The 23,939-nt window shown below is 38.4% G+C and overlaps 1 long non-coding RNA gene across 1 annotated transcript in view; it reads left to right on the forward strand.

Annotated features, from left to right (window-relative positions):
* LOC139184220 (uncharacterized) overlaps nucleotides 1–23,289 on the forward strand; it is a 1,143,978-nt gene extending 1,120,689 nt beyond the window's left edge. The window contains exon 6 of the long non-coding RNA XR_011567787.1: nucleotides 23,145–23,289. This is a non-coding gene — a long non-coding RNA (uncharacterized lncRNA). The remainder of the gene's footprint in view (nucleotides 1–23,144) is intronic.
* Nucleotides 23,290–23,939: the final 650 nt, after the last annotated feature.

Consider the following 23,939-nt stretch of genomic DNA (forward strand, 5'->3'; position numbering starts at 1 on the left):
AAACCCAGGGAGGCAAATGTATAGTTGTCAGTGACAATGAACCCTTAAAATATAATGCCAGCACTCTTATTTTTGCCAAATATCCTTCTAGAGAAGCAGTTAGTTGCTTGACTCAGAGGTATCACTGCTGCTGCTGCTGCTAAGTCACTTCAGTTCAGTTCAGTTGCTCAGTCGTGTCCGAATCTTTGCACTTCTGCTGCTGCCAAGTTGCTTCAGTCGTGTCCGACTCTGTGCGACCCCAGAGACGGCAGCCCACCAGGCTTCCCCATCCCTGGAATTCTCCAGGCAAGAACACTTTGCACTTCAGTCGTGTCCAACTCTGTGCGACCCCATAGATGGCAGCCCACCAGGCTCCCCCTTCCCTGGGATTCTCCAGGTAAGAATATTGGAGTGGGTTGCCATTGCCTTCTCTGCAGAGGTATCACTACCATTCCACAAATATTCCAACAGCTTGAGACTTTGACACCTGATGCCTGAATCATTGGAACCATCTTCCAGGTTACCGTCTCATCTCTGATCCACTTTTCTCCCCCACCCAGAATAATCTTCATAAAATTACTCCTATAGCACATATTCTTTTTGTCATTCTGCATTCACATTTCAGGTCTACAGACTAGGAGGAAATAGCCTTCATTGGTGTGCTAGTTATCACAAATCTGAAATGAAAAGTGATGGAGAAATGTCCCTTACTTTTTGCAGTGCTTTTATACCCTAGCTTACTTTCTTTCTCACCCTGTTAGATGTGTATGTTGTATGGATAGGACAGTACAATGAAAGGCAGGGTGACAGAGTATAAAGAGTATGATTTAGGACAGAGTCATAAAAGGTTATTTCTAAAGTGCCACATAGTAAATATTTTAGGCTTTATAAACCAGGTAGTCTCTGTTACAACTACTCAACTCTGCTATTGTAGTCAGAAAGCAGCCATAGACAAAACCTAAACAAATGAGCTTGGTGTTCCAATAAAATGGTATTTATGGACACAGTAATTGGAATTCCTTTTCATTTTCATGTCTCCTGGATATATGTCTCCAAATATGCTTTCTTTGATTTTTTTTCCAACAATTTAAAAATGTAAAAAAAAAAAAAAAACACATTCTTAGCTCATGAGCCATACAAAAACAGGCCGTGGACCAGCTTTGGCTTGCAAACTAGAGTTTGTTGACCAAAATCACTGCAGATGGTAACTGCAGCCATGAAATTAAAATATTCTTGCTCCTTGGAAGAAAAGTTATGACCAACGTAGACAGCATATTAAAAAGCAGAGACATTACTTTGCCAACAAAGGCCCATCTAGTCAAAGCTATGGTTTTTCCAGTAGTCGTGCATGGATGTGAGTTGGACTATAAAGAAAGCTGAGCGCCAAAGAATTGATGCTTTTGAACTGTGGTGTTGGAGAAGACTCTTGAGAGTCCCTTGGACTGTGAGGAGATCCAAACAGTCCATCCTAAAGGAAATCAGTCCTGAAAATTCATTGGAAGGACTGATTCTGAAGCTGAAACTCCAATAATTGGGCCACCTGCTGTGAAGAACTGGCTCATTTGAAAAGACCCTGATGCTGGGCAAGATTGAAGGCGGGAGTAAAAGAGGACGACAGAGGATGAGATGGCTGGATGGCATCACCGACTCGATGGACCTGAGATTGAGTAAACTCCAGGAGTTGGTGATGGACAGGGAGGCCTGGCATGCTGCGGTTCATGGGGTTGCAAAGAGTCGGACAGCACTGAGCGACTGAACTGACTGTTTAGGAAAGAGATTGATTTGGTTATGGATCTGGGCTCTACCATGTGTATGATCCTAGGTACAGGTGATCAAGCTTCTCTGGACATTAGTTTAATTGTTTAAGTGTGTATGTGCATGCATGTGTACATTTACATGTATACACATACATTTGCAGGAGTATGTGATATTGATTAGTAATCAAGAGCACTGCTTGGTCTTGATCTTGTAGAACTCAATAATTATGACCTGCCTGTTCTTTGGGAAATCAGATAATACATCTCTCATATGTAACCTTGAAAGCATCATTATCTCATATGTATGCAATAATCACTGCTGATACGAAAAGACTAGATTTCACCTCTCCACTATCTTAAGCTGTGAAGTGAAACAGCTTTGATTCAAATTCTGCTGCATGGATCTGGGAAAGTTTTTGAAATTCTTTGATTTTTCAATTCTTCACCTTAATCTGGAAGCAATAATGATCTCTGCCATACAAGGTTGCTCTCAAAATTACATGAAATTTTGCATATAAAATACTTGGTACCTATCCTGAAAGGATGATTCAACAAACAGAAAGTTGCTATTAGCAATAATACTAATATAAATATATTCAAAAGGTTCCAGAGAAACTATTGGATTAAATCTAAGTTATATAACTTCATTCCCACTATCTAATCAACTGGCTATCCTAATTTTTCAAAATTCTTCTCTCCATGTACTGCATACTTCTGTTCTGCCTATTTTACTTTATCCTTCTCACAACTAGCTTATTCCAACTTAGGTGTCTTTGTTCATGAGCTTTCTCTTATCTGTTATTGCCATAACTTTTCTTCAGTTATTTGCTGTCAAAACCTCCAGATTCCTCTCAATAGGGTCATCCCTAAGACAACCTTAGGCTTTGCAGGTGGCTCAGTGGTAATGAATCTGCCTGCCAATGGATGTGGGTTCAGTCCCTGGGTCAGGAAGATCCCCTGGAGAAGGAAATGGCAACCCACACCAATATTCTTGCCTGTGAAATCCCATGGACAGAGGAGCCTGGAACACATAGATCATGGGGTTTCAAAGAGTTGGACACAACTGAGCATGCACACATTGCCATATAATTTTGCACTTAATTATATATGATCACTTTTTAGTCTCTATTTCTTTCATATTTATAAGTCTAACATTGGGAACGAGATTGTGATCACCTGTAAAGGACGAAATGGTGAGATCCACTTGTTCCCTATTCCCCATTCCTCCTTTTTTCTAAAATAGCCTACATCCTTTGAGCACCCATCTGCTGACTAAGGGTATGTCTTGAGTAGATTAAGTCTACACTATTCCCAATTCTGAATCTACCTTTATCCAGATCCTGTGTAAAGACCTCCATATAATGAAATATTCTCTTTCCACTGGAGGTTGTCCTTCGCTGCCTGTTTTCCCTCTTGCTTACTTACCTGTAACATCACTGCTTGAGCTCTGTTTCAGCTGTTTCTGGTGCCAGAGATACATTTTACTTTTAAAATCGGTTTATCTTGTTGAAACTTTTAAGCAAATCTTGTTACACCAAGTAAAATGCATCCTTTTTGAAATGTTGAGTTTTTGGATTCCCTTTTGAGTATTTCATGTGGATTCTGAATTATTCACCACATGATGCCTAATTTTTTCCACTGGAGTTCATTGGAAGCCTGGTTAATTGTGATGCATTGAGTAGCATTTGGCAAGACTAGATGAGGTCATTGAAACAAAGATTTTGCACTTCTGGACACATTGTATTTTGTTGCATTGGAGATTAGGGGGAGGTAATTTTTCTTTTCCTCTCTTGTCTTTTTCCCTTAATATTGTATATGCATTTTATTTTTAATTCAGAGGGTGAGGAAAAAGTGTGGGATCTGGGAGAAGGGTGATTATGATGACATTATTACTTTCTGCCAGTGTAGCATCCCTTCTTCTCAGTGCCTCTGGCCAAGGAGGTTTCAACCACATGCCCTTCCAAGCTTGTGATTTCTTCTATCCCATCAGCCACAGGGTGCTCAGTGGGCACCATGTGATGCTGCTCTGCCCTGCAGACTAAACCTTCTGGTTTGACAATTCCACAGACCCATGCAAAGAGGAAAGGGAAAGCTGCCTTGGTATTGAGTTGTAGATTGGAAAAAATGGGAAGAGACTTAAATGAAAAACTTATTTGCCAGCTTATCTCTTGGTCTTCTCCTATCCCCTTCAACAGGGGAAGATATCAAGCTGTTGAAATTTAAAACAATAAGAAAAGCAAGCCCTGCGTCTTACTGAATAAATCCAGTTCCCCTGAGCTTGGAGATAATACCATTAAACCCCAGCTTTGGTCAGAAGGACTGAGCCTATTTTTGGGAGCTTTGAAAAAGCAAAAGAAATGAAAAGGAAATCATCTCCTTATTTAATAAAAGCAAGGAAGTAAACCACTTTTCAGCTATAGCTCTTCCCTACTCTGTGTTATCTTTTTGTTTGGGCAGCAATTGCAGACCCATATGCTAAGCAGTGGAAGATATTTTTCAGAAGCATTTGTCTCCTTGGGAGGCTTCTAAGCTTGTTTTATTGGCAACTGTGAAACCACCACTGGGTCTGTCGTGTGGCTCTTCTCCAGATGGTTTGCATGGGTGGCTCGTTTCTACTGGATGAAATCTCCCTTTGGACTCCAGTTTGGATTTGAGAAATTTTTGCACTATCTAGTCTTTACTTTCATTTGGTAAAATTCTCATACTGTTTCACCTGTAGGCCCTTTGTCTTTGGAGCTTTTGATGGGTAAGAAGGAAGTAACATGGTGGAAGCCAATGTCAGTAGCACTGATACAAAGGAACAGTCTCTGAAGCTTCATCAGCCATCATTGTCAATTCCAGTTTGGATGGGTGACAAGTGGTCTGTCAGTTTTCTCAGCGCATACAGAAACCAGCGTCCAATGGAGGCTCAAAAAATCTTACCTAAAGAAATTCACCTAAAGGCAGATGGCAAAACTTTTATTACACATGTGGGTTTGGGTTTTATTTATTTATTTTTCTTCTTCTCCTCTTCTCTAAGACAGTTACTCATGCAATTCATGGCAAGGACATTTATGAGTACCCAGGAGAGAGCAGTCCTTTCAGATATGTTCATTTCACTATTACCACTTTAAAAATAGAATGCAAAAGTACATAATGCATTATTCTAGTCTGCAGAGGATAAAAGTTGCCCTGTAACTTTTTTTTCCCATTGTAACTTTTTTTCCCACTGTAACTTTTTACATATTTCATTTTCATTTCTTCAGTTGACAAATATATTCTAACTGTGCTTTACATGGGATCAAGGAGGTAACTGTCTAGTATATCATGCAATTGGCTTTTTAGGGTTATACAGAAATGGATTTGAATGGCTACACAATTGCTCACTGATGGGTGTACTCTGGTAGGTTACTTATGATTTCTGAATCTCTTTTTCCATCTGTAAAATGGGGCAACATGACCTTACTCAGGGTTGAGGTGAAGATTAGATAATACAACATGTTAAATCTTAGCAAAGGGTTGTTACCTAATAAACTCAGCTTTTGTTTGAGTTTTCTCTTTGCTAACTCTGCTGTTTATATTATATGTGTTTTAACTCAGCTAATTTTCTTAACAACTTTGCATGCTAAGTAATACTATAACCCCCTGTTCATATAGGGAAGCTAAGGCAAAAAAAAGGTTAACTTTCGCAAGGAAACAAAGGAGTAATTACTGGCAGTGGAATTTGTTCCTGTGCTCTTAATCACTACTCCATTTTTGGCTCTCTGTGTAGTATGTAGTTGACCAAAGAATTTTAATTCTCTTTGTCACTAACTTTCTGAACCTTTAATTTCCCTTACCTGTACAACTGATGTGATTAGAACACTGGCTTTTAAAAGAGATAGAAACACCCTGATATTGGGCCCCGCTGGAACAAGCCTATGAATATTCTGATTTTGTACTATTTATTTATTTTAACTCTGGCAATATTAATGTTTCTGATACAGAGGTCATTCTGATACAAAGCCCCAGAAAGGTAATCAGGGTAGAAAAAGGCATATTAACAACAACAACAAAAAATTCTTAGCTTTCTGTTTTCTGCAATTTTATATCAATCCACATGCAGAACAAGAATCTCTGTTTTTGAAAATGGTAAGCTACATCTCCTAACTGAGGATAACTAGAGTCAATATATGGCTGTAATTTTTTTCGCTCCAAGGTTTCACCACCTGGTTCTCCCTTGTAAGTGACCTTGGGCCTTTAAGGTGTTCACATGGAGCTGTCATGCTTCTTTGTAGTTTAAACAATTCTCATTTCAGCAATGTGTTTGGCAGCAGCCTCCCCCTTTTTACGTGGCAATAGTACAATACAGGCTTTTAAGGCACTCTTAACAGAATTACCCCCATGCTGTTTCTTTTCCTGATATGTCTTTTCTCCTTAGTTCATTTTTAGTACTTACGAAGGATTGTATGGGGTTTTTTTAGCATTCATCTGTACCAAGAGTAAGTTGTAATCAAATTCCTTAATATTAATAAATGGCAGATGGAATTTTTTATGGTAAAGGAAGAAAAAAATGAATTTAAGTTCACTGTGCTGCTAAATGTTAATAAAGATTAATAAATGAATCTCTTTCTTACTGAATCAACCAGCTTACCATCTTTACAGATGTGTATGCCCATCCTAACTTAAGGCAGCAAGGTAACATCTGCTTTCCTAGAAGTTCCATAGGTGATGAGCATGTGTATGTACATATGTGTGCACCCGCAGACTCCTTGTTCTTTGAGGACATCTATAGATTAAAAATAGGATGCATTAGCAAAAATCATTGTGAAACTTATGCACTGAGAGTATCTGAAGATTTGGTATCAGGCATCATCGGGAACAACAGCAAGAATCATCAGGAAACCAAAAACTACTAATACTGGTCTAAAATGATTCCTTGCACAGAAAAATAGGGAAGCAAGCATTAAGAAGAATTCAACAAGGCTATTTTTAAAATAGTTAAGACTGAGTGCTTACCACCACACAGTAACTGTTCTAAATGCTTTAGTGTGTATTATTTCATTTAGCTATCACAGCAACCCTGTGAGTTGAAGGCCATTATTGCTATTCCCATTTCCAGATGAAGAAACTGAGTCTCAGAGATGTTCAGCAACTCATCTTAGGTCACTCAGCTGGAAATGATGGAGACGAGATCTCATCTGACTCCATAGCTTGAGTTCTTTGAGGACATATATCACAACTTTCCAGTTGGGTGAACTAATAAGGTCAGAGGGCGAAATAGCCACGTGTTATATACAGATGACACTGCCCTTATGGCACAAAGTGAAGAAGAACTAAAGAGCCTCTTGAGGAAAGTTAAAGTTCACTTTTCCTCCCCTAGAGGAGAGTGAAAAAGGTGGCTTAAAGCTCAACATTCAGAAAACTAAGATCATGGCATCCAGTCCCATCACTTCATGGCAAATAGATGGGGCAACAGTGGCTGACTTTTTTGCGGGGGGGGGGAGCTCCAAAATCACTGCAGATGGTGATTGTAGTCATGAAATTAAAAGACGCTTACTCCTTGGAAGGAAAGTTATGACCAACCTAGATAGCATGATGCAGGATACAGGAAGCTTGGGGCTGGTGCACTGGGATGACCCAGAGGGATGGTATGGGGAGGGAGGTGGGAGGGGGGTTCAGGATTAGGAACATGTGTACACCTGTGGCAGATTCAGGTTGATGTGTGGCAAAACCAATACAACATTGTAAAGTAATTAGCCTCTAATTAAAATAAATAAATTTAATTTAAAAAAAAAAGAAAAGCAGAGACATTACTTTGCCAACAAAGGTCCGTCTAGTCAAGGCTATGGTTTTTCCAGTGCTCATGTATGGATGTGAGAGTTGGACTATAAAGAAAGCTGAGCGCTGAAGAATTGATGCTTTTGAAGTGTGGTGTTGGAGAAGACTCTTGAGAGTCCCTTGGACTGCAAGGAGATCTAAGCAGTCCATCCTAAAGGAGATCAGTGCTGGGTGTTCATTGGAAGGACAGATGTTGAAGCTGAAACTCCAGTCCTTTGGCCACCTCATGTGAAGAGCTGACTCATTTGAAAAGACCCTGATGCTGGGAAAGATTGAGGGCAGGAGGAAAAGGGGACGACAGAAGATGAGATGGTTGGATGGCATCACCGACTCAATGGACATGGGTTTGGGTGGACTCCAGGAGTTGGTGATGGACAGAGAGGCCTGGCGTGCTGCGGTTCATGAGGTCGCAAAGAGTCGGACACAACTGAGCAACTGAACTGAACTAGAAGTAAAATGCTGTTGCTTAGACTAAAAGGAAAGCATGGGAGCACCCTTTAACTTCTCTGAAAATCAAATTGCTCATCCATGAAGTGGAGTCATGGGCAAGGCAATAAAAAAGAAAGAAGTCAAAAGAAAAATGGAAAAGAGAGGCTACAGATAATGGAAGTAGCCAGAGAGGCAAAGGAGTTTGCCCATCTGAAGAGTAGAGAAGAATGCTAAGTTTCAGTGAAAGAGAAGACAGCTTTTTGACAAGCAGCTTCCATCTTCACACCCCACAGAGCCCTGGGGTGCCACATTAGAGATACATCCATCTCTGGACAGAGCTACAGAGAGAGTAGGCCCTGGGGCATTTAAGAAAGGGACAGTCAGGTCCTGCTTTTTGCCTTAGCCTCTGAGAGTATGAATCTTTTTTTACCTAATCCCACTCTGTGTTAATCAAAACAGATGAGGGGTGAGGCTTACTCAGGGATGACATGAAATTATTTACTCTGCTGCAATAGAAAGCTAAGCTGTGTTATAGTAGGACATACAAGTTATAAAACACAAAATCTGTATGCATCCATAATGTGTAGTCCAAACTTGAAGGAAAATCAGAGAGTACCCTTCTAAGAAAACATTTTAGTTTTCTCTTTGGACAAACCTAGGCAGAGTACCTTGTATATAGTTGACATTCAATAGATGAGAGAGACAAAGAAGGAAGAAATAAAGAGGAACAAGAAGTGGGAAGAGAGATGGCAAGGAAGAAAGAGGTGGGGAGAGGAAAGGAGGCCACACATATGTATAAACGACTAAGTATATGTATAAGTGAGCATTGTATCCTCATTCGCTTAGATGCTTTTATTTATTTATTTTGGTTGCACCTCATTACATATGGAACTTCTCTGACCAGGGATTGAACCCATGCCCCCTGCGGTGGAAGCGTGGAGTCTTGACCCCTGGACCACCAGAGAATTCCTATGTGCTTAGTTGCTCGGTCATGTCCAAATCTTTCCGACCCCATGGACTGTAGCCCACGAGGCTCCTCTGTCCGTGGGGATTCTCTAGACAAGTATACCAGAGTGGGTTGCCATGACCTCCTCCAGGGGATCTTCCTAACCCTGGGATAGAACTCAGGTCTCCCGCATTGCAGGCAGATTCTTTACCATCTGAAACACGAGGGAAGCCCTTAATCCTTCATAGGTATTACTATTGCTATACATTTGATGTAACCATTGCATCTGAATCTTATTCAGAACATTAAGGTACTATATTGTGAGAATGTTGAAGCCTATTATGACTTTAAAGGTTAAATAATTATTTTTTTCTTATACCCTAAAATCTCTTTGAATATCTGAGTCCTTTTAAATAATTTGTTATTGTACATCCTAGCTCCATGTTAACAACTTCTGGTTATAAACAATATGCAGGTTTGAAGTTATCCCTTCCTTAATGCTCTTTTGATGTTGCTCAATTTTTGATATTCCATTCCTTCCTTAAAGCTCTTTTGATGTTGCTCAATTTTTGATATTCCATCCCCCCTCCCAGTGGATTCACTGTGAGTAAGCTAGAATGACATATAGATGGAGACTTAATAACTCCTCGTTTTACTCATGCAGGAATCATTCACTATGCTCTGACTTTGGTTGATAAGACAAAGAAAGAGAATACCATGCAAAAAGATTATTTTCTAGGGGAGAAGACAATTGCTTGGGAAATCAATATTTTGAGCTTTTATTCCCTAATATGTTTTGTACAAAGTTGGCTGTATTGTCTTTCCATGTGTCTGACATGTGAATACAATTGTCTCCATTCTTTAAGAAAAATGCAAATGTCCTAAATAAAGTCTGCTGACATTCAAGTATTTTTTTCAAGAACATAAATTTTTATTATAAGGGTCTTATTCACTTAACTCTGCAAGACACTGGGTCTTCCACTTGTAAAATAGTAGCATGACTGATGATTGAAATGGATGCTTTATGCTATCAAGGGACTGTAAAGCCTTATCTAGTATTCAGTACTAAAGAAGGCAGAAAGGCCTGCAACACTTTTAGAAAGAGTTCTACTCCCTGGTGGGTCAGATGGTAAAGAATCTACCTGAAATGTGGGAGACCTGGGTTCGATCCTTGAGTGGGGAAGATTCCCCTGGAGAGGGAAACGGTACCCACTCCAGTATTCTTGCTGGGAGAATTCCATAGACAGAGGAGCCTGGTGGGCTACAGTCCACAGGGTTGAAAAGAATCAGACATGACTAGGTGATGAACACTTTTGCTTTTTTCACTTTTCTACTCCTTAGCAATTAACAATGTAAAATTTAGTTCTCTTAAGTGTTTTATTATCTACCTGGGAAAATTCAGTTACCTACAACAACTTTTGATGCCCATAAGCCAATTTCTTGCTCCTCAAGTAAATAACCCATTCTAGATATACTGTACATAATTAAATCTGGAGTAAGTTTCAGAGTTTCTGCTCTGGTTTTGACATTTCGAAGTCCTGGAACCTTCAGCAAATTGCTTAAACTCTCTAAATCTCAGTTTGTTCATATAGAAAAGTGGGAATAATAATAATAATGCCTGCCTCACAATGTTGAGGAATGTGCATTGAATATTTAGTATAGTGCCTGGCACAGTGGACATCCTTAATAAATGACAGATACTTTTACTTTAAATATTTCACTTTAAATATTTTGGAAGCAATATGTGAGTTTCTAAACACTAATTAAAGGCAATATATTTTCTAATAACTTTGAAGTCATGCCCTCTAAATATAATTAGCATGAAATCTCAGCACAAAGGTGTAAGTTCATCAATAGTCATTAGTCCCTCTGTGTCCCTTCATGATCTCCAGCAGTCCAAACACTCTCCACAAACCCAGTTTCTAGAAGATTCAATTCTGTAGTCAAATAGTGTCCAGGTCACCTTACTGTTCCCTGGCTAGGCCATGTCAAGCTATTAATATATAGTAAAAGATGACAGCCAGGAAGGAACTAAAGTGTTTATAACCAGTAAATAAGTAATAAACATATACTACGGGTTCTAAAGCAGAGAGTTTTAGGTTGAAGTCTTCGTTCTGCCTTCATTAGCTGATGACCCTGGTATACTTTCTTTTCTTCTTTTTTCAAATGTGGATGTCAGTATATGCACTTCAGAGGGCTGTTGTAAGTATTAAATTGAATACTGAATGTTAAGGGTGTTTAGTATATCGTTAGCTTCTTCTGGAACCCTTCCTTCTTTTGCCCCTCATCATGTCCTTTGGGTTTCCTCCAGCGTCAGAGCAGGGTCCTTCTCAGCCTCCCGGCCAGTCCCATTCCCTGCTTGAAAAGAAATGGAGTGCCTGAAGGTTCTTGGTCCTTTTACCTACATAGATGGCCCAGACGTCCTTATCCAATCCCACATCTTAAAGCACCTTCCATTGAGAAGGAAGATCTAATTTCCAACTTATTAACACTGCTGAAGTAGTTTACATTGGCCAAAACTATACAGAAAGGGTGGAATTGGCATAAAATCACATCTGTCTGATACTGAAGTCCAACTATTAAAAATGTAGGTAGGAGAGAGAGAGAGAAAAAAAGATGATTTCGTACAAGTCCCCCAAGTACAAGTTCCAAACAAGAAAAAGAAGAAGGAAGCATTAGAGTGTTTACTTGACTTACTCAATCTGAAGGAATCATGCAGTTTTTCCATATGATGGTACAGCTTATCCTTTAATTAAAATTTTAAAAACAGTTTTTGAAGGTTAAGAGTTCTATCTAAAACTTCTCATCATTTTCAAGGAAAATTAATGAAAATTATTAATTGTTATAGCTCATTTGTAAGAAGCTAGATGAGAACATTATGAAAAATTAGTGAAATTATTATCAGATGGAATAATTAAAGATCAATTGTGAAATAATCACATAATTCTAGCTATACGCTGTATTGCTCTTCATTAATCAAAGATTTTGCAATACTTAATTAAATGCAAAAAAGTGTTTGTGTGTTCTGGCTCTGAAAGGAGATAATTGGAGAGTACAGAAGCTGTACAGTTATCAGCTTTTGCTGATTTTTTTGTAAAAATGTAAATTCTACAGTGTGGGGGTTGGACACTTTGTGGACTGTTGTAAATCTCATTTAACATAACATTCCTGCTTTCAATGAGGTAATAGTTGTCTCTTTATCCTGAAAGAAAGGTGGGGCGGGGTGGGGAGCAATTAATTCATCAGTAAGAAGAAAGTAATGCATCTTATTTTGGCAGATGTATTAGATCTCAAAGGCCCATGAACAAATTCCATCTCACTTTGCTTTCTTCTCTGCCAAATTAGTGACCTACTGGCTAAAATCCTCAGTGTTCCTTGAAAGAGAAAGTAATTCATTTTTTCTCCCATTTGTATAGTAAAGTGAAGTGAAGTCGCTCAGTCATGTCCGACTCTTTACGACCCCATGGACTGTAACCTACCAGGCTCCTCGGTCCATGGGATTTTCCAGGCAAGAGTACTGGAGTGGGGTGCCATTGCCTTCTCCAGGGGATCTTCCCGACCCAGGGATTGAACCCAGGTCTCCCACATTGCAGGCAGATGCTTTACAGTCTGAGCCACCAGGGAAGCTCTAGGTCATATGTAATTCTCCTATCAATCTGTATTTCTCTCCAGGAGTTACAATGAAGTCACATGTCAATTTCAAATGCCTCTTTAAAAAAATAATTAACTTAAAATTTATATGCAGTAAATCGTTAATTTATTAAAATATATGAATTAAAATGTTAATTTATTATAAGATATAAATTATTAATATTTGACAAGCATATATACACACACACACACATATATATATATATATATATAAATATACACAAGCACATCTTTGGTATCACCATGACAATCAAGATATGAAACATTTCCTTCTTTCTAGAAATGTCCTTGTGCTCCATCCCAGTCAATCCCCACTCCCACCTTTGCATAAGGCAACCACTGTTCTGCTTGTATCATAATATAGATTTGTCTTCTCTAGAGTATTTTTCTAAATGCAAGCATACAGTGTGTTCGTTTTTAGGTCTGGCTTCTTTTGCTTGGCATGATACTTTTGAGATCCATTCCTTTCAACTCCTTACTTTTTCATTCCTAAGTAGTACTTCATTGGGCTTTCCTGGTGGCTTAGCTGATAAAGAACAGCCTGCCAGTGCAGGAGATGCAAGAGACTCGGGTTTTATCCCTGGGTTGGGAAGATGCCCTGGAGAAAAAAGTGGCAACCCACTCCAGTATTCTTGCTTGGAAAATTATATGGACAGAGGTGGACTACAGTCCATGGGGTCTCAGAGATTTGGACACAACTGAGCGATCACTCAGACAGCACTTCTTTGGGCTTCCCTGGGGGCTCAGATGGTAAATTAGTCCAACTGCAGTGAGGGAGACCTGGGTTCAATGCCTGGTTCAGGAAAATCCCGCTGAAGAAGGGAATGGCTATCCATTCCAGTATTCTTGCCTGGAGAATTGCATGGACAGAGGAGCCTAGTGAGTTCTTGCCTGGTGAGAATTGCATGGACAGAGGAGTCCATGGGGTCACAAAGAGTCTGACATGACTGAGTGACTGACACTTTCACTTTCAGTACTTGATTGGATGAATATGCCATAATTTACTTTTTTTATTTACCTTTTGATACATGTTTGGCTTATTTTCAGTTTTGAACTATTATTTAAAAAAAAAACTACTTTGGACACTTGTGTAGAAGTCATTTGGTCATATTATGAAACACTTTTCATATTGTTTTATGTCAATTGTTCATTCTTGTTTACTGTCTCAACCAAGTAAAAATCAATTTCAAAAATATCTCCAGGATGGAGGAAAATTGCTTTCCATACTGCATGTGGAAATATAATCAAACATTGAAATGTCTTCTTTTTGAAAAGAAAACATGTTTACATACATCATTTCCTTACTTCTTCGCATTGTGCTTTTGCAATAAGTAGGAAGATACTGTTATTACTCTTAGCTTACAGATTTGTCAGCGTAGTCTAAGAGGAGTTATGCAATTTACTCAACGCTACATGTCAAAAACAGAACCTGCATTGCAACTTCTCAATCTGAGGTACACTTTCCACTCTGCCATGTAATTTTTTTTTTTTTTTTTTTACTTCCTTACTGTATTTATTAAGTTCCTTCTGCTTACCTGACACAATGTTAGAGTATAGGGAGGCGCGTAACAACAACAAAAATCCATGTGCTCCCTCGAGGAATTTATTAAATTGAGAAGACAATGCATGTACATGAAAGAAATTGAGTGCAATTGTAAGGCAATTAGTTAAGGTTGTTAGAAACTTGCATTCTGTGCTGCATTGAAAACAGATGTTGAATTAATAAATCACTAAATAAAGAGGTAGGGAGTTATTTGGAAGAGGTTCATTAAGGAAGTGATTTTTGTGCTAGATATTGAAAACCAAAAATATGGCTTGAGAAAGAAGAGGTAAGATAAAAAGTCAAGTATGTATGTTTATGTAATAAGGAGGAATTTGGATCAGTGGGACTGAGAGGATTTACTTTCAGATTGAGCACATAGGGTGGGTCCAGTTGAATGGCAAGTTGAATTATATGGAATTTTCTCTGTGGAGAGCAGAGAGGCATTGTAGATTCTTAAGCAATGGGTGAAAGTCAAAGAGAGTGAAAAAGTTGGCTTAAAGCTCAACATTCAGAAAACTAAGATCATGGCATCTGGTCCCATCACTTCATGGCAAATAGATGGGGAAACAGTGGAAACAGGGGCTGACTTTATTTTTCTGGGCTCCAGAATCACTGCAGATGGTGATTGCAGCAATGAAATTAAAAGCTCCTTGGAAGGAAAGTTATGACCAACCTAGACAGCATATTAAAAAGCAGAGATATTACTTTGCCAACAAAGGTCCATCTAGTCAAGGTTATGGTTTTTCCAGTGCTCATGTATGGATGTGAGAGTTGGACTGTGAAGAAAGCTGAGCGCCGAAGAATTGATGCTTTTGAACTGTGATGTTGGAAAAGACTCTTGAGAGTCCCTTGGACTGCAAGGAGATCCAAGCAGTCCATCCTAAAGGAGATCAGTCCTGGGTGTTCATTGGAAGGACTGATGTTGAAGCTGAAACTCCAATACTTTGGCCACCTGATGTGAAGAGCTGACTCATTTGAAAAGACCCTGATGCTGGGAAAGATTGAGGGCAGGAGGAAAAGGGGACGACAGAGGATGAGATGGTTGGATGGCATCACCGACTCAATGGACATGGGTTTGGGTGGACTCCAGAAGTTGGTGATGGACAGGGAGGCTTGGCGTGCTGCAGTTCATGGGGTCGCAAAGAGTTGGACACGACTGAGCGACTGAACTGAACTGAACTGAAGCAGTGGGTGGATAGTGAGTCACATGGTCCAAGTGAAGTTTTAGAAAGGGTCAACTGGCCACATATTGCAGAATAGGGTAGACCTAGGAATGACTGCTAAAGAGGGTCATGCAAAGACTATCTGTAACCTAGTATGAGGGGATGAAGACCCAGTCCAAGGACAGGAAAAGAGAAGTGTGAATGTTTTTATAAAAACAGATGAGTTATTACCACTCTTTACTGAATAGTATCCTAATTCAGAGGCATTCAAACAAAATTTCTCTAGAAACGAAATGTCCTTGTGCTAACAGTACCAGATTTTACAGCCATAGAAATGATCATAAAGCTATTCTTTGCAGGACTTAATTTTGGCCTGAATCTTAATTTCTTTTGCTACAATTCACCGCCTGTCAACTTACCAAAGGATGCACTGACTTGCTTATTTCAGCTTCTCTCTTTAGAGTATGGTTTAAAATAGCACCCATCAGTCTTAATCTCAAGTATTTTCCAAAATGTTTCCCAAATTAATAAGTGCAGGATTAGGAGCAGTGAACCTATAGGAGAATATGACAAAAATAGCTTACCCACAATTAGAACTGAAATCTTCTTTCATTGAGCAATAGGAAATTGGCCAAACTCAGCAGCTTTTCATATTGTGCTGTGTCAAGGGGTCCTTAAGGCAAGTGCTCGCCAAGTTCTCTGTCCCTGTGGCCCAGTGATCTTGTGGTTGGCTTTATTTTGTTCCCCATTTTCAGGCTGCCAACTTTAGTCTCATTCACCATGTCCTGGGGGGGCATGTAGGTTGGATCATGGTAATTAAATTAACTATCCTCTTAAGCAGATCTTAATTAAATTAACGTATCCTCTTAACAAGATTTCAATTACAGGTGCATGTGGACCATGGCAGATTGAAACCCTGTGCCACAACATACATACTCTCTAGAAAGCAGACTAGAGCTGTAACTTTTGATTGATTTGAAAGCCAAAGAAGCTCTTAACCAGAAATTATAATAATGAAGTTGATACTTACTCTTGTCTTTCTGAAATGAGTCCAGTAGTTGTTTCTATGCTTTACCACTGGGAAGACCTCATAAACTTGAGGAAGAGATAAACTTCAAATCTTGCTCTGTTTGCATGTGCTCCATACTGTATAGTCATTTGACCTCAGACATGTGACTTGTCTTTCTTTTTCTCATGTTCTTCATCTGTAAAGTTAAAATAATACTGGTACTTTTCCCAAAGATTCAAGAAATATTAAATAAAGAGACCTATTTAAAGTGCTAAGTGTTATACTTGACCCATACCAAACTCAGTGATGACTTTCAGCCCTGTGCTCCTGCTACTGTGGTTGTTGCTTCAATTCAAATTGTTAGTGATTCTTATTAAGATATTTCAGTGTAATAGGAGAACCTGAAATATAAATACCCCATGGCTAAATTTTTAAAGTTCTGTATATTGTTACAAACAAAATACTATGGAAACAGCAGAAGAAGGAATAATTCTGCAGGTGCAATCAGAGACCATTGGGTGGATCAGATGCATTAAAGTTGAATTTGCAAGGTAGAATTTTTAATTTAATCCCAGACAAAGGAAGGCTGCTGGAGATTTTTGAAAGATGAACCTAACCTGCATTTTATCTGCAATATTGTGTAAAGGAGGCAATATAAGAGAAAAATTAGCAATCCCAAAAGAATAGCAAATTAGAAATGTGTACCTTTTTGTTGACTGTTTTTGTGAGATGATGAACCAAAAGTGGGAGGGAGGCAGAGAAGTAAAAGGGAGGCTGGATGATGTAAAAGGGAGGCAGAGAAGTAAAAGAGAGATGGATGATGAAGGGCTAGGAAACACCCTTGATCTATGGACTACATCCAATCCATCACTAGTCCTGTCTTGGAATTCATCCCCTTTTCTCCCCCTTTTGTTATTTGAACTCAGCAGAATTTCTCACAGTGGACCCCTCTGTGCTTCTTGAACTTCTTCCTGCTCTTGGCTGTCATGACACACTCTGGTTTTCCTCCAACCCCTTGGGTTCTGTTCCCTACTCTTCCAGATGTCTTCTGCTCTGCTTGCCCACAGAACACTCCAAACCTCAGCATTTTCCATCTACACATGCATCTACTTTTATGCAGTAAAACACCACCTATTTCCTAATGAGTGTTGTATTTGTATCTCCTTTGTGAACTTAGCCCCAACTCTATAGACTCCTGACCCTAACTTTGAATCTAATATATTTATCATCTGCATGCCAACATTGACAGCTTAGCCATATTTACCTCTCTAATACTGCTCTTCCCTAAGTTGTGTCATCTCACAAATGTGCCATCTCAGTACATCTATCTAATTTCCAGATTTCAAGATATAGACTTTTTTCTTGATTTGTTTCTTTCTTCCAACCTCCGCGCCTGGGTCGGGAAGATCCACTGGAGAAGGAAATGGCAACCCACTCCAGTACTCTTGCCTGGAAAATCCCATGGACTTAGAAGCCTGGTAGGCTACAGTCCATGGGGTTGCAAAGAGTCGGACACGACTGAGCAACTTCACTTCACTTCACTTCTTCCAACCTCCATGATCAATTCATCGGTAAGGCTGTCAATGTTACCTCCAAAATCTCCCAAACTCTGCCTCTGTTCTCCATCCCTGTTGCTTTCATCTTTGCCATTTGTGCCTGAATAAAAAATTTATGAAATGATCTACCTTCATTTCTTTGACTTCTAGAATCCACAACCTACATAGGAGCCAGAGTGGTCTCTTAAAAACCTAATTTCAACCATGTTATTTCCTTTCGTAGAAGTCTTTACTTAACATCCAAACTCTTACCCAACTGCACAAGTCCTATTTCTCTTTTATCAACTTTAATTCTCCGTTCATCATGCCAACTTTCATGCTTTGCCTTGAATTTATCAACTTTGTCCCTGCTTAGCATACTTTGTCAGTGCTTCTCCTGTGGGCCAGTGCTTTGGTTTGGTGTCCTCTGTCCATAATGCACATTTTTCCTAATCTCCCAGTCTGAAGTCTCCTCCACCTCTCCCTGAGTTACATCATCCTACAGTAACCAGCTTTATCTATCATTTATTTATTCATTTTTACTTCTCAGTTTCCTCCAATTGAAAAGTAAGCTTTATTAGAGAAAGAATATGATCACTTGTGTTCAAAACTTCCCCCCACATCTAAACGAGACCTAACATGGTAGCTGTTTAATAAATAATATTTAAATCAGTGAATATTTTAATACTGTCATCTTGTATCCAGTTCACTATTCTTTCTTGCTTGGATTATAGCAAGCCAGCTCACTCTTGGTATCACTTTAATATCCATACCTCTAATTCACTATATACTTATGATCTTTTAAAAGTTCAATCTAAATATAACAGCCTCCTCTCTCTCATAAATACATACTATACAAGACCTGACTCATTCTACTTCTCCATCTCATCCCGTTACTCTCCCTCTCTAAGTTCAATGTGCCTCTTCTTCATCCCACCCCCTACCACCCTCCCCGCACCAAATACACAAATAGTGAAAGATGGTTGGAGATTGCGTCACTACATTTTTCAGTCATCAGTATTCAGAAATGCTGGTAGTTTTCTATTCTTGCAACCTCACTATATTGCCTATGCACTCTGCACCAGGATGTTTTTACAGGCTCCTTTTTAATTTGTAAAGAGAAGGAACAGGAGGCCCAAAGGTGATTACCGGTCAGAGAGGCTCATTATTAAAAAGGTCTGAGACTTGTGGCAAACGGATGACTGTAAGATACAGGTAATGGATTTTGCACTATTCAGGCTCAGGCTGAGTTACAAAAATTAAATAGCACTCTAATTAACCAGACTAGTTAGTAAGTAATTCAGTTCTATGGAACTCCAGCTAATTGTGGTTTTTCGAATATTGCATAACATACAAATAACAAAAAGGAAAAAAAAAATCCTGATCTGGTTGGTTTTCCATATGTAGACTTCAAGGATAAGAAAACATTACAGATTTCTGCAAAAACAGAATTTTTCTTACTCTCTAGGAGGAAAAAAAGGTGAATTCTGTTTTTCAAAGAGAATAAAGGATTAACCTCGTGAAGGATAAAAGAAGTTTTGCATTCTGTTGTTAACTTCACACACATCCTGATTTGGGCATTTTAGGACTATACCAGATGAATGAAAAGGATAGGAGATAAGATGAAAACAAAATTGTATCAAGTTTTATATCTAAACCTGCCTCTCTGATTGCTCTCTGAGGGTGTAGGGTAGTCATTCTCCTCCAAATGTAAGTGAACACAGAGGAATGCGACCAAGATGAACCTAAGATTTGCTAAATAAAGAGAATGATGACATCAGCAACAATTAATTAAATTCCTGATAGAGGCATAAAACATGTTAGGAAACTTCTCAGGGAGACTTGAGATATGAGAGGGCACTGTGCAAATACTCCAGAAATTTTCGAATTACAGACTCTGCATATAAAACAAAAACCAAAATGAAGCCTGATTTTACTATTGCACAAAAGAAGCACTGGGGAATCACCAAGAAATATGGGCAAATATAAAAGCTGATACGTGGAGCAGGCAAGTGGTTCCTTTAGAAATTAAATAAAATATCAACAAAGGAAAATTACAACAAAAAATGCTATTTTCAAATACCTAAATTTTAAAAGTCAATGAAAAATATTTGAATTTGAAGGTTAATTTTATACTTTTTACAATAAGTCACTTCATTTTTAAATTTTCACATACATGATTTCATATAATCCCATAATAACCCTTCTTTTCCTATACCTATACCACCCCTCCACCTTCCCCTCTCCCTGTTGATAACCAGTGGTTTGTTCTCTATATCTGTGAGTCTTCATCTTATTTTGTTTACTAGTTTGTTGTGTTTTTTAGATTCTACATATACTATATCATACAGTAATTTGTCTTTTGCTGTCTGACTTATTTCACTTAGCATAATGCCCTCCAAGTCCATTAATCTCAACTTTAGACTTATAATTTAGTTCTATACCACTAAAAAAATGGATTAGTTGTATTATTATGGCTATCACCCTGAATTTTCTATTACAGATAGCAATGTCCATAGTTTCTCTCAACTTTAATGAAGGTCTGCTTATGATTGGATAATTTATTCATTTATGCAATAAACAAATATTTATAAAGTACTTGCTGTGTACAAGACACTGCTTTCATGATAAAGAATATCATTTCATTTTCTTTATGGAGCTAACGGTCTAGTTGTAGAGGGTGGGAAGAGACACAGGCAAAAGGAAAATGTCAGATAATAAGAACTGCTATGAAGAATACAAAGCAGGATGCTATCATGGAATAATACTGATGGGTGAATGTGGCCATTTTAAAAGAATGGTCTGAGAAGGCTTCACTGAAGATGTGACATTCAATCTGAGACCTTTATGATAAGAGTGAAGCATGCAAAGTTCTTGGGGAAGATTCCAGGCGGAGAGAAGAGGGCAAAGGCCACAAAATGAAAATGTGTGATGTGCCTGAGGAATGGAAAGTCCGTGTGCCTAGAGTGTAGAAAATGTCAGAGGAATGTTGGGATGAAGGAGAAGGTATCGCTGGGGGACAATAGGCCTTGGTAAATGTTGCAGTTTTATTTTCAGTGCAGTAAGAAACCGCTGGAGGGTGATTTGCAACTTGGAGGATTAATTTGGGGCTGGCTATAGGACTTACTTTAAGAACTTTGAATTTCACAGCTAGGAAGACCTTTTTTTTTTGCCTCAAACAACAAGAAGATATGGGAAAAGATTGAAGGTCTTGAGCCTTTTTGTTACATTGAAACTGGAGTTTAAGCCTCTAGATCTAGAGGCCACTCAGCAAGACACGCTTTACATATTTAACTTAATCAGTGTGCCATGCACTATTTAGGCACTGGGGATACAGCTGTGAATAAGAAAAGTTTCTTCAGACTCACAGACATAGAGAACAGACTTGTGGTTGCTAAGGAGGAAGGGAGACAGGGGAGGGATGGAGCCGGAGTTTAAGGTTAGCAAATGCGAACTGTTATATGTAGGATGGACAAAGAATGAGGTCCTACTGTATAACATAGGAAACTATATTCCATACCCTGTGATAAGCCATAATGGGATAGATATTAAAAAGAATATAAATATATATGTATATATAAGTGAATCTCTTTACTGCAGCAGAAATTAACACAATTTTGTAACTATGTTTCAATTAAAACAAGTTTCTTGCCTTATATTCTAGGTGATAGAATAGAGGGAACATATTATGACATTGAGTGCTTGCTGAGGGTTCTTTTTAATAAGCAGATTTTTACTATTGGTCTTTCAGCTTTGGGACCCAACTGTATTAAATTTATCAATTTTGATTGCCCTTGAACCCATTAAAATGCTTGACATGTAGTAGGTGCTCAATAATTCTTAGCTGAACTGAATTAAAGATTAGCTTTCATCTCATTGATACACAGTGTTTCGTTCTATGAATTTCTTCTCTTTGTTCTCAAAACCATATTCTATTTTTGAACGTAAACATACTGGAAAATCATTTTTTTCTGAGAAGGGTTTATGTTTTTACAGGTCTTTGCTACATTAGTCACTGTCCTATCCTCAATCTGTGACATGCAGTCTACCTTAATCCTGTGAACTTAAATCTATAGCATATATCTATTTAAATGATGGAATGTGAAATCAGTTAAAGTCTCCAATTTTTGGTAAACAGTGTTTTTCATAGCCACCTAAACGTGCCCAGTTTTGCCTTTGCATATCATAAAGGAAGTCATGAAATAGAGATTCTTTGTTCTTTCCTGTTTTCCATTTACATGTCCTATTATTTTAAAAGTGCACTAATTTATGATTATTGAAAAGGCAGTTTAAAATACCATGTCATTTTGGTCTTCCTTTGGATTTTCCCTTCTCTCTTTATGTTCCAGGTCCAAAGAACCATGGACAGTTCCCCCAAAGTGTCATGTTCTCTTGCATGGTACCCATTCAACAAGATTGGAATAGCTTTTTCTCTCTTCTCCTCCCTCTCATGGACTTAATTTCAACCTTTTGGTCTTAGCTTAACTGTAGCCATTTCTAAAAGCCTTTGTTTAACTGTCCATATCTGGATTAGCAGTTTATGTTTGTCTGATTACCAACTTTGTCACATGCTATTGTAATTTCTATTACTCTAAGTTTCTTTTCTAGACTATAAACTCTCCAAGGGCTGGGACTTGATTGTAATCACAATTCTGATGCCACATCCTGACTCAATGACTATTGAAGAATGGACCTACTATAGCAAAAAAAATCTAGTGAATGTATAAATGGATAAATAATTAGCCATCATTTTCTAAGGCAGATGATAATTTGCCCTCATTGTTTGGTACATGAAACTGAGGTCTTTGTTCATACCTATGGCTTTCCTAGTCTCCCAAGTTCTATATTTAGAATTTTCTTTATTTTGTATAGTACAATACTTACGTTACTTCAGAGCAATACAGCTTTTTAAAGTCTGGGGTAGAAAAGAAAGAAGACAATCTACTATTGGTATAAATCTGCTCTTAGGACCCATTTCTCAGGAAAAGCAGATTGGAAAGAGTGGTGGTTGAAGATCGAAGGGCAGGAGTCATTAAGGGACTGAACCAAGAATCATTTCCACACTCACTTTTGTTCCTCTGATGTTCTGGCTCATAAAAGCTCTGGCTTGACTGATGACAGTCAACATGTGAGAACTGAGGTTTCTACTTCTTTGTACAAGACATCTTGTGTGGTTGTATGAGAAGGAATGAGAGTGTTTTTGTCTCATGAATAAAAACTGTACATTTTGATATTGCTGACAAAGAACTAAAGTTACTAAACAAATTATATACTCCTGGGGAATATGTTGAAAAAAAAATTCACTCTTTTTTCTTTCTTTTTCCCTCTCCTAGTTTTTCACCAGTGTTTAATTCAACCTGAGGAACCAGGAACTGAAGAGGAAGGAAGTAATTGACATTCAAAGCCTCTATTTTTAGACACCTTTACACTTTTCTTTTGCATCTAACTAGCAAGGATTTTTCCAAACAAGCTTTTAATTAGCAGGTGAGTTTAATTGATATGTGGGTTTCTCAGAAGGGGAAGGGACCTCAATGTGGAGGAGGAGGGGGAGGGCTTCCATCATTCTCACAATAGAAGACCATTAATTCATTTGCACCTGGATGCTTTAAAAGATCCATTTACTGTAGCTAAGAAAGAAGGCAGAGACTCAAAAGGGTGGAATCTGTCAGAGAAGAAAGAGAGGCACTATAATTTAACATGCTATCTGGATGATTTAAACCTTGGAGAAATATTGCTACTGATGACCAGGTATAGAAACAAACCTGTTTGCATACAGCAAGGTTCTGTCCGAGAGCTGAGAAGAGATTAATGTTTCAAAATCAATGAGGTTAATATTTTTTTAAAAAGTTTTTTTAGTTGGCAGGAAAGTGAAAAATAAAACATATAGGTAAATCACTTTCATTGGCCTTAAAAGAATATTAATATAAGCAAATGTGAGAATGTTTTAAAAGTGAAATCCTGGGTAGTTTTGCTATTTATGGAGGCAGGAGAGAACACATATCCTGTGTTCAGTTTTGCAGAATGGCAAGTTGCAGGAGGCATCGGGGGTAGGGGTATATACTTCATGAATCATAAACCATTGGTTGCATGCAACAGCAACTAATACTGAGTAACGAAGGTAGAAAAAC

The sequence above is a fragment of the Bos indicus genome, chromosome 7 (assembly GCF_029378745.1).
Source record: "Bos indicus isolate NIAB-ARS_2022 breed Sahiwal x Tharparkar chromosome 7, NIAB-ARS_B.indTharparkar_mat_pri_1.0, whole genome shotgun sequence".
Lineage (NCBI taxonomy): Eukaryota > Metazoa > Chordata > Mammalia > Artiodactyla > Bovidae > Bos > Bos indicus.